General features: G+C 41.3%; 1 long non-coding RNA gene across 1 annotated transcript in view; it reads right to left on the reverse strand.

Annotated features, from left to right (window-relative positions):
- Positions 1-8648, reverse strand: part of LOC138851849 (uncharacterized) — a 573206-nt gene extending 564558 nt beyond the window's left edge. The window contains exon 1 of the long non-coding RNA XR_011391452.1: positions 7144-8648. This is a non-coding gene — a long non-coding RNA (uncharacterized lncRNA). The remainder of the gene's footprint in view (positions 1-7143) is intronic.
- Between the last annotated feature and the right edge of the window lie 1185 nt (positions 8649-9833).

Genomic DNA, 9833 nt, shown 5'->3' on the forward strand with positions numbered 1-9833 from the left:
CACACAAAACCTCCTTTACCCCCTCCCTCCAACCTTTCCTAGGCCGACCCCTACCCCGCCTTCCTTCCACTACAGACTGATACACTCTTGAAATCACTCTGTTTCGCTCCATTCTCTCTACATGTCCGAACCACCTCAACAACCCTTCCTCAACCCTCTGGACAACAGTTTTGGTAATCCCGCACCTCCTCCTAACTTCCAAACTACGAATTCTCTGCATTATATTCACACCACACATTGCCCTCAGACATGACATCTCCACTGCCTCCAGCCTTCTCCTCGCTGCAACATTCATGACCCATGCTTCACACCCATATAAGAGCGTTGATAAACTATACTCTCATACATTCCCCTCTTTGCCTCCAAGGACAAAGTTCTTTGTCTCCACAGACTCCTAAGTGCACCACTCACCCTTTTCCCCTCATCAATTCTATGATTCACCTCATCTTTCATAGACCCATCCGCTGACACGTCCACTCCTAAATATCTGAATACATTCACCTCCTCCATACTCTCTCCCTCCAATCTGATATCCAATCTTTCATCACCTAATCTTTTTGTTATCCTCATTACCTTACTCTTTCCTGTATTCACTTTTAATTTTCTTCTTTTGCACACCCTACCAAATTCATCCACCAATCTCTGCAGCTTCTCTTCAGAATCTCCCACGAGCACAGTGTCATCAGCAAAGAGCAACTGTGACAACTTCCACTTTATGTGTGATTCTTTATCTTTTAACTCCACGCCTCTTGCCAAGACCCTCGCATTTACTTCTCTTACAACCCCATCTATAAATATATTAAACAACCACGGTGATATCACACATCCTTGTCTAAGGCCTACTTTTACTGGGAAATAATTTCCCTCTCTCCTACATACTCGAACTTGAGCCTCACTATCCTCGTATAAACTCTTCACTGCTTTCAGTAATCTACCTCCCACACCATACACCTGCAACATCTGCCACATTGCCCCCCTATCCACCCTGTCATACGCCTTTTCCAAAACCATAAATGCCACAAAGACCTCTTTAGCCTTATCTAAATACTGTTCACTTATATGTTTCACTGTAAACACCTGGTCCACACACCCCCTACCTTTCCTAAAGCCTCCTTGTTCATCTGCTATCCTATTCTCCGTCTTACTCTTAATTCTTTCAATAATAACTCTACCATACACTTTACCAGGTATACTCAACAGACTTATCCCCCTATAATTTTTGCACTCTCTTTTGTCCCCTTTGCCTTAATACAAAGGAACTATGCATGCTCTCTGCCAATCCCTAGGTACCTTACCCTCTTCCATACATTTATTAAATAATTGCACCAACCACTCCAAAACTTTATCCCCACCTGCTTTTAACATTTCTATCTTTATCCCATCAATCCCGGCTGCCTTACCCCCTTTCATTTTACCTACTGCCTCACGAACTTCCCCCACACTCACAACTGGCTCTTCCTCACTCCTACAAGATGTTATTCCTCCTTTCCCTATACACGAAATCACACCTTCCCTATCTTCATCAACATTTAACAATTCCTCAAAATATTCCCTCCATCTTCCCAATACCTCTAACTCTCCATTTAATAACTCTCCTCTCCTATTTTTAACTGACAAATCCATTTGTTCTCTAGGCTTTCTTAACTTGTTTATCTCACTCCAAAACTTTTTCTTATTTTCAACAAAATTTGTTGATAACATCTCACCCACTCTCTCATTTGCTCTCTTTTTACATTGCTTCACCACTCTCTTAACCTCTCTCTTTTTCTCCATATACTCTTCCCTCCTTGCATCACTTCTACTTTGTAAAAACTTCTCATATGCTAACTTTTTCTCCCTTACTACTCTCTTTACATCATCATTCCACCAATCGCTCCTCTTCCCTCCCGCACCCACTTTCCTGTAACCACAAACTTCTGATGAACACTCTAACACTACATTTTTAAACCTACCCCATACCTCTTCGACCCCATTGCCTATGCTTTCATTAGCCCATCTATCCTCCAATAGCTGTTTATATCTTACCCTAACTGCCTCCTCTTTTAGTTTATAAACCTTCACCTCTCTCTTCCCTGATGCTTCTATTCTCCTTGTATCCCATCTACCTCTTACTCTCAGTGTAGCTACAACTAGAAAGTGATCTAATATATCTGTGGCCCCTCTATAAACATGTACATCCTGAAGTCTACTCAACAGTCTTTTATCTACCAATACATAATCCAACAAACTACTGTCATTTTGCCCTACATCATATCTTGTATACTTATTTATCCTCTTTTTCTTAAAATATGTATTACCTATAACTAAACCCCTTTCTATACAAAGTTCAATCAAAGGGCTCCCATTTTCATTTACACCTGGCACCCCAAACTTACCTACCACACCCTCTCTAAAAGTTTCTCCTACTTTAGCATTCAGGTCCCCTACCACAATTACTCTCTCACTTGGTTCAAAGGCTCCTATACATTCACTTAACATCTCCCAAAATCTCTCTCTCTCCTCTACATTCCTCTCTTCTCCAGGTGCATACACGCTTATTATGACCCACTTTTCGCATCCAACCTTTACTTTAATCCACATAATTCTTGAATTTACACATTCATATTCTCTTTTCTCCTTCCATAACTGATCCTGCAATATTACTGCTACCCCTTCCTTTGCTCTAACTCTCTCAGATACTCCAGATTTAATCCCATTTATTTCCCCCCACCGAAACTCCCCTACCCCCTTCAGCTTTGTTCCGCTTAGGGCCAGGACATCCAACTTCTTTTCATTCATAACATCAGTAATCAACTGTTTCTTGTCATCCGCACTACATCCACGCACATTCAAGCATCCCAGTTTTATAAAGTTTTTCTTCTTCTCTTTTTTAGTAAATGTCTACAGGAGAAGGGGTTACTAGCCCATTGCTCCCGGCATTTTAGTCGCCTCATACGACACGCATGGCTTACGGAGGAAAGATTCTTTTCCACTTCCCCATGGACAATAGAAGAAATAAAGAAGAACAAGAGCTATTTAGAAAAAGGAGAAAAACCTAGATGTATGTATATATATATATATGCATGTGCGTGTCTGTGAAGTGTCACCAAAGTGTAAATAGGAGTAGCAAGATATCCCTGTTATCTAGCGTGTTTATGAGTACACACACACATATACATGTGTGTGTGTGTACTCACCTAATTGTACTCACCTAATTGTGGTTGCAGGGGTCGAGATTCAGCTCCTGGCCCCGCCTCCTCACTGACCACTACTGGGTCCTCCCTCTCCCTGCTCCATGAGCTTTATCATACCTCGTCTTAAAACTATGTATGGTTCCCGCCTCCACTACATCGCTTGCCAGACTATTCCACTTCGTAACAACGCTGTGACTGAAGAAATACTTCCTAACATCCCTTTCAGTCATCTGAGTCTTCAGTTTCCAATTGTGACCCCTTGTTTCTGTGTCTCATCTCTGGAACATCCTGTCTCTGTCCACCTTGTCTATTCCACGCAGTATTTTGTATGTCGTTATCATGTCTCCCCTGGCTCTCCTGTCCTCCAGTGTCGTCAGACCGATTTCCCTTAACCTTTCTTCGTAGGACATTCCCCTTAGCTCTGACGTGTTTGACCAGGTGTGAGTTCCAAAATGGTGCTGCATACTTCAGTATGGGCCTGACTTACACAGTATATAAAGTCTTGAACGATTCCTTACTGAGGTACCGGAACGCTATTCTTAGGTTTGTCAGGCGTCCATATGCCGACGAGTTCTCTGGTTAATGTATGCTTCTGGCTACGTACTCGGCATTATACTCACTCCTAGCCTATACTCTGTCTGCGGTCTTCTTTACCTTTCTCCGATCTTCATGACTTGTGTGTGTCTGTGTGTGTGACTGTCTGTCTTCTTGGTTGTATTCTCATAGTTTTCCTTCTGTGTGGAACAGGTCATCCTGATATGGTAACTTGCAAGTAACAGTTAACTTAGCCATGCCTGAACGGAACCTTTAAAGCTGCTGTTGCTACTGAACCCCTACTGAAGTCTCTCAGCTCAAGCTGACAGATTTCATTACCTCATGTATAAAACTCATCCTTTGTGTTAGAATGACAAAGAAACATAGCTAGCTTTTGCTCCCACAATGTAAATCTAGTTTATAACAAGATAGCCACAAACACTGCGGCCATTTTCATTAATATAACTATTATAGAATAGGATAGCAAAATTCTGCTAATGTTCTCACAATATAACTATCATTCATAATAGATTAGCCACACACTGCTGGTGTTCTCACAATGTAACTATCATTCAGAATAGTTTAACAACATATTGCTGATGTTCCCATAATGTAACTGTTATACAAAATAGATTAGCCACTCACTGCTGATGCTCTCACAATGTCATTATCATCCAGGATAGATTAGCTACACACTGCTGATGTTTCCACAATGTAATTATCATCCAGAATAGATTAGCCACACACTGTTGATGCCCTCAGAATGTAATTATCATCCAGAATAGATTAGCCACTCACTGCTGATGCTCTCACAATGTAATTATCATACAGAATAGATTAGACACACACTGCTGATGTTCCCACAATGTAATTATCATCCAGAATAGATTAGCCACACACTGTTCATGATCCCACAATGTAACTAGCATACAAAATGGATTAGCCACATACTGGTGGTGTTCCCACAATGTAACTACCATTCAAAATAGGATATCCGTACAACGCTATTGTTCCAAAAATGAAACTATAATTTGGAATAGGATAACAACACACTGAAGGTTGTAGGTGTTTGCACAGTGTAACTATTACATATACAATGATAGACAAACATACAATGCGAGTGATCAAAGAGTATAATTATCACACAGTGTTGCAGCACTCTGCGGGTGTATCCAATTTTGGTAAAAAAAATGCACTACTACCACCATCACCACCACCACCACCACCACCACAACCACGGCCTACATCACTACCAACACCACAACAATCACCACCACTTCTATCACCATTACCATCACTGTAAGATGTTTGTTTTTAAATGATTCCTTCCAGTGGATTCCTGCGGGTGGCTGCCGCCTGGCTGGTGTCGGCAAGACAGCGCTAGCACCACCGCTGGCGGTAGAAGCGAGGCTTACCGTCGAACAGGCACGAACAGCAGCGGCCGCAGCATATAGAGATGGTGTGGTGACGATAAAAGCAGCAACAATAGCATACCCAGATATTGTGGTACAATAACAGCTGAGGCAACAGTAATGAGAAATGTGGAAGAGTTGTTCTCAGCTATCCCGGCTTGTAACTATCCCAGCTTATCATTATTCCAACTTATAACTATCTTATCAAGTAACTAGTCCGGTTTGTAATTAACCCATCTTGTAGATTCCCAGCTTGTAACTGTTCCGGCTTGTAACTGTTCCAGCTTAAATATTCCAGCTAGTAACTATCCCAGCTTGTAATTGTTCCAGCTTGTAACTATCCCAGCTTGTAACTGCACTATCTTGAAACTATCCCAACTTGTAACTGCTCCAGCTTGTAACTATCCCAGCTTGTAACTAATCAAGCTTGCAACTATCCCAGCTTGTAACTGCCCCAGTTTGTAACTATTCCAGCTTATAACTTTCCAGCTTGTAACTATTCCAGCCTGTAACTATATCTGCTTTCTTAAGTACCAAACTTAGGGCTGACCCGGCTTGCATCGGATTACAGTAACTTCACCAGCTTGAAATTGTGACACAGCATACAATAGATTGCAGTTGTTCAAGCTTGTAACTGTTCCAGCTTTGCACTGTCCCAGTTCGTAAAATGCCTTTGGAGATTGAAGATGGATAAGATAACGTTCGAAAAACTACCATAGTCGTTGATACTCGATCAGAATTTTGTTCATAAGAAACAAGCCCGTTTTTTTTATTTAAGAAGTTAAAATTTCATTCATTATTAATATTTTCCAATTACATTTTCTTAAGGTAGTTTTTATAATCCAAATTATATATATACATATATATATATATATATATATATATATATATATATATATATATATATATATATATATATATATATATATATATATATATATATATATATATATATATATATATATATATATATATATATATATATATATATATATATATATATACATATATATATATATATATATATATATATATATATATGCAAGATGTTTAAATACTCATTTATTGATACAATAAATAACTATTTTATTAAGTAATTTCCCCAGAGTGCTGACGGTTGTATTTATAAGATTCAAAATCCAATAAATTTTATTTTGAAAAAACTGGACAAAATCTTGAATTAAGATATAACAACATAAATAAAGCATTAAAAACAGGCAAGAGCCTAGTGTTCTCCTTATTCATATGAAAGATTTTAACTATCTTGTTGATTTTCAAAATACTGAGAAAGTTATATCAAGCAAATCCATGGCTGAAAGAAATACAATTTAAGGGAGATTTATGAAAAACAAGTACTAATTGCGATATGAATATGTGTCCAGGATTGTATAAATTAGGTTTATTAATTATGAATAAAATTTTGGTGGAATATAAGCTTTGTTGACAAGATTCCCCTTTGCCTGGCATGTCGCTCTCAATTTTTTCCTGACATGTGACCTGACTAACCAAACCTCACAATAATGGAAAGGAATTCCCACGCTTAATGAGTAGGGTCATATGTGAAGTCACATGTGAATTCATAACTCTGTGATCTTATTGAACTTATCTCTGTGATCTTATTGTTTTGCTGTTTCTTTATAATGTAAATATCACGAGAGCAATTGGAATATTACTGTTTTTCACTGTGGTCATATTGCATGCTAAGATATCACCTTTCTCCCTTTATCCTATTTCATATATATACATACATACATACATACATATATATATATACATATATATATATATATATATATATATATATATATATATATATATATATATATATATATATATATATATATATATATATATATATATATATATACATACATACGGAGGGAGACGGCCTACTTGTTGAATATATATATATATATATATATATATATATATATATATATATATATATATATATATATATATATATATATATATATATATATATATAAACACTGCAATATTAGTCCATACTAACATGTACCTACCTATCACGTAGAAATGAAGGCTTATGTTGATCCATAAACAGAGATGGGTGTTAAGAGTTCACCATGAGGGACGGCAGGATCCGCTGAAAAGGTTTATCTTACGGGACACTGAGGAAGACTTTCATGACTGCGTCAGTCAAGCGATGTACCTGGAGCATCACTCCTGGTGTCATCTCAATCACGGTTATAAACCTTATGTTGAGAGGTGCTATGATTTGTATGGAATGACAATTAAAATTTTCACTTCATATCTCGCTGGCACTAATATGCAATATTATCCATTATATAGAAAGTGGGCGTAACGTGTATCTCTTTCTCTCCCTCTCTAAGAAAGAGAAACAGCAAATCAACTTTTTTCTCTCTCTGGGAGACTAAGTAATGAAACTCCGAAATGTATGAAGTCAGGGTGGAGAACTCGAAGTCATAATATCACGGCTTAGACACTGAAGAAGACTTTCAGGCACTATGTTTCTGTAGCCATGTCTGACATCTGGTAGGAGCGTGATGGGTGTTCTCTGGAACTGTGATGACTAGAGCGTTGAACTCCCTAGCTCGTTGTAACCGTTCTCGGTGTTTAAAAGTGTTGTAGCGTGCTTGATTTTTTATCTAAAATGATAGGGAGTAATCAGCAAGAGTAACACCAATGTTTTGAAACTTGCATGCTTGATGAGAATGTTGATGCAGTTGGTCCGAGTGTCGTAGGCAGCGTCATTTATTTTCCAGGTGAGTTACGTCGAGGTACAAGAGGCCAGAGGGTCACCATGAGGTAAAGAGGTTAACGTATCTGTGTCACAGTTTAGGAGGTGGGCGCGGCGCATTCCAGGGTGAGGGAGGGCAGCAGAGTTGAGGAGGCCGACGCACCTGGCCCCAGGGTATAAGAAACCATCATAGCGGACCAGGGGTGGGCACCTACGGTAAGCGTGGCCTGAAGGAGCAACCATAACACCTGTACGGGAGGGTATCGGCCCGCGGCTCACTCACATATAATAACAAGGCGTCTGGCCCTGCACTACCTGCACCATCACCTGGGCACAGGTAGATGGCTGACCAGCATCACGGCCTCACTCTCCCTCTCCCGGCCACTCTGACAATTACTGTCTCGTCTACGGGATGCTGCAGCCCGCCGCGGCGGCCGTGTGTAGCGGCTGCACTGGACGAAGATGCAACTGGCGCTATGCATGCCCACTCTGCCGTGCCCAGTCACCTCAATACTAACCACGCTGGCAGGGTCTCGACCTCGCTTCATACTGGCCGACAGGACAACCCGTTCTCTCTCTCCCGCCTAATACACCCTGCAGCAATGTCTCCCCACCCAGCACCTCGCAATTCCTGACCACTCACTCTTTACAGCATCCGCGGTAACTCTCCTAGCTGCATAATAACGTGCCCAAGTGAGTCCATACGGAAGGAATGCAGGGGTACTCTCACATATGCGGGGCAGAGATGGGAAACGTCCATGGGGACTCATTATGCAGGTAGGTCCCGACACTGGCAGGGTCCCCCAGGCTTTTGTTGCATGCTAGCTGCTGCAGCCGTGTCCTGGGGGTCCCCAGGGCCCAACCCACACCAGCACACGGCCGCTCCTCGCCCCTCCGTCACCCCGTCTTAAGGCCCCGTGTCCCGCGCCACCACTACCTTGTCTATGCCCCGACGAGGCGACAGATGGGCAGAGTCCTGGTCTGAAACACAAGCCACCATGGCACAATGACTATAGACGGAGATGTAATCGCTGGCTGCTTAGTGACGGTGAGTTGCATGCCATCCACGCTTGGTACATTTTCCTGTGATGTGGTGTGTCTTCTGTACATCCTCGTATGCTGTAGTGTGTCTTCTGTTCACTGTCACTTAAAGTACAAACTCGAGTGTACCTCTTGATGCTGCCTGGGTCCGTCAATATTTTACTGCAGTGTTCACCACCGGTCACTTACGTGATGCAGATATTTCACTCTCTTCTGTCTCTCTCTCTCTCTCTCTCTCTCTCTCTCTCTCTCTCTCTCTCTCTCTCTCTCTCTCTCTCTCTCTCTCTCTCTCTCTCTCTCTCTCTCTCTCTCTCTCTCTCTCTCTCTCTCTCTCTCTCTTCTTACTCTTAATGTGTAGCCCATCAATGTTAGACCAAGAAAAAGAAATCCTTAGTCTTGTTTTTAAAACTAGAATTCCATGACTCGCTGATCCAACTAAGAGCGAGTAAAGCCAAAACACAAATACAGAGCTTCAACTCTTTAGGATGAGTGAACCAAACACGCTAGCTAGCTGGTTGGTGCATCAGGTTTAACTCCTATCTGCTACACGAAGGCCATTATGGCTGCAAGTCCCCAGTACACCACTGGTAAAGGATACTCTTCTTATCCCCTTTAATATAGCCATTATAGTGTATCATTCAGCATATATACGCTAAGAGATATACACATCTGGGCATATATGATCTGGTTGTTGATCTATACTGGCCGAAGATGCCCTCAGGGCCAGAGAGCCACAAACCAGCCTGACAGGGAACCGTGGCGACCACACCCTGCCGCCACTAGAGGCGAGGCTGGGGTATGCGCAACAAATTGCAACATCCGATGATGTTGCAGACTCAACCAACCTCGCTGCCTCATACTTATGCTGTTTTTTATTTAATGAAACGACGGGAGATGCGTATGGGCATGGCTGAGGGGGAGAGGTGGAGTGGAGGGGTGAAGAGTGGGAGT

Source organism: Cherax quadricarinatus, chromosome 6 (assembly GCF_038502225.1).
Source record: "Cherax quadricarinatus isolate ZL_2023a chromosome 6, ASM3850222v1, whole genome shotgun sequence".
Lineage (NCBI taxonomy): Eukaryota > Metazoa > Arthropoda > Malacostraca > Decapoda > Parastacidae > Cherax > Cherax quadricarinatus.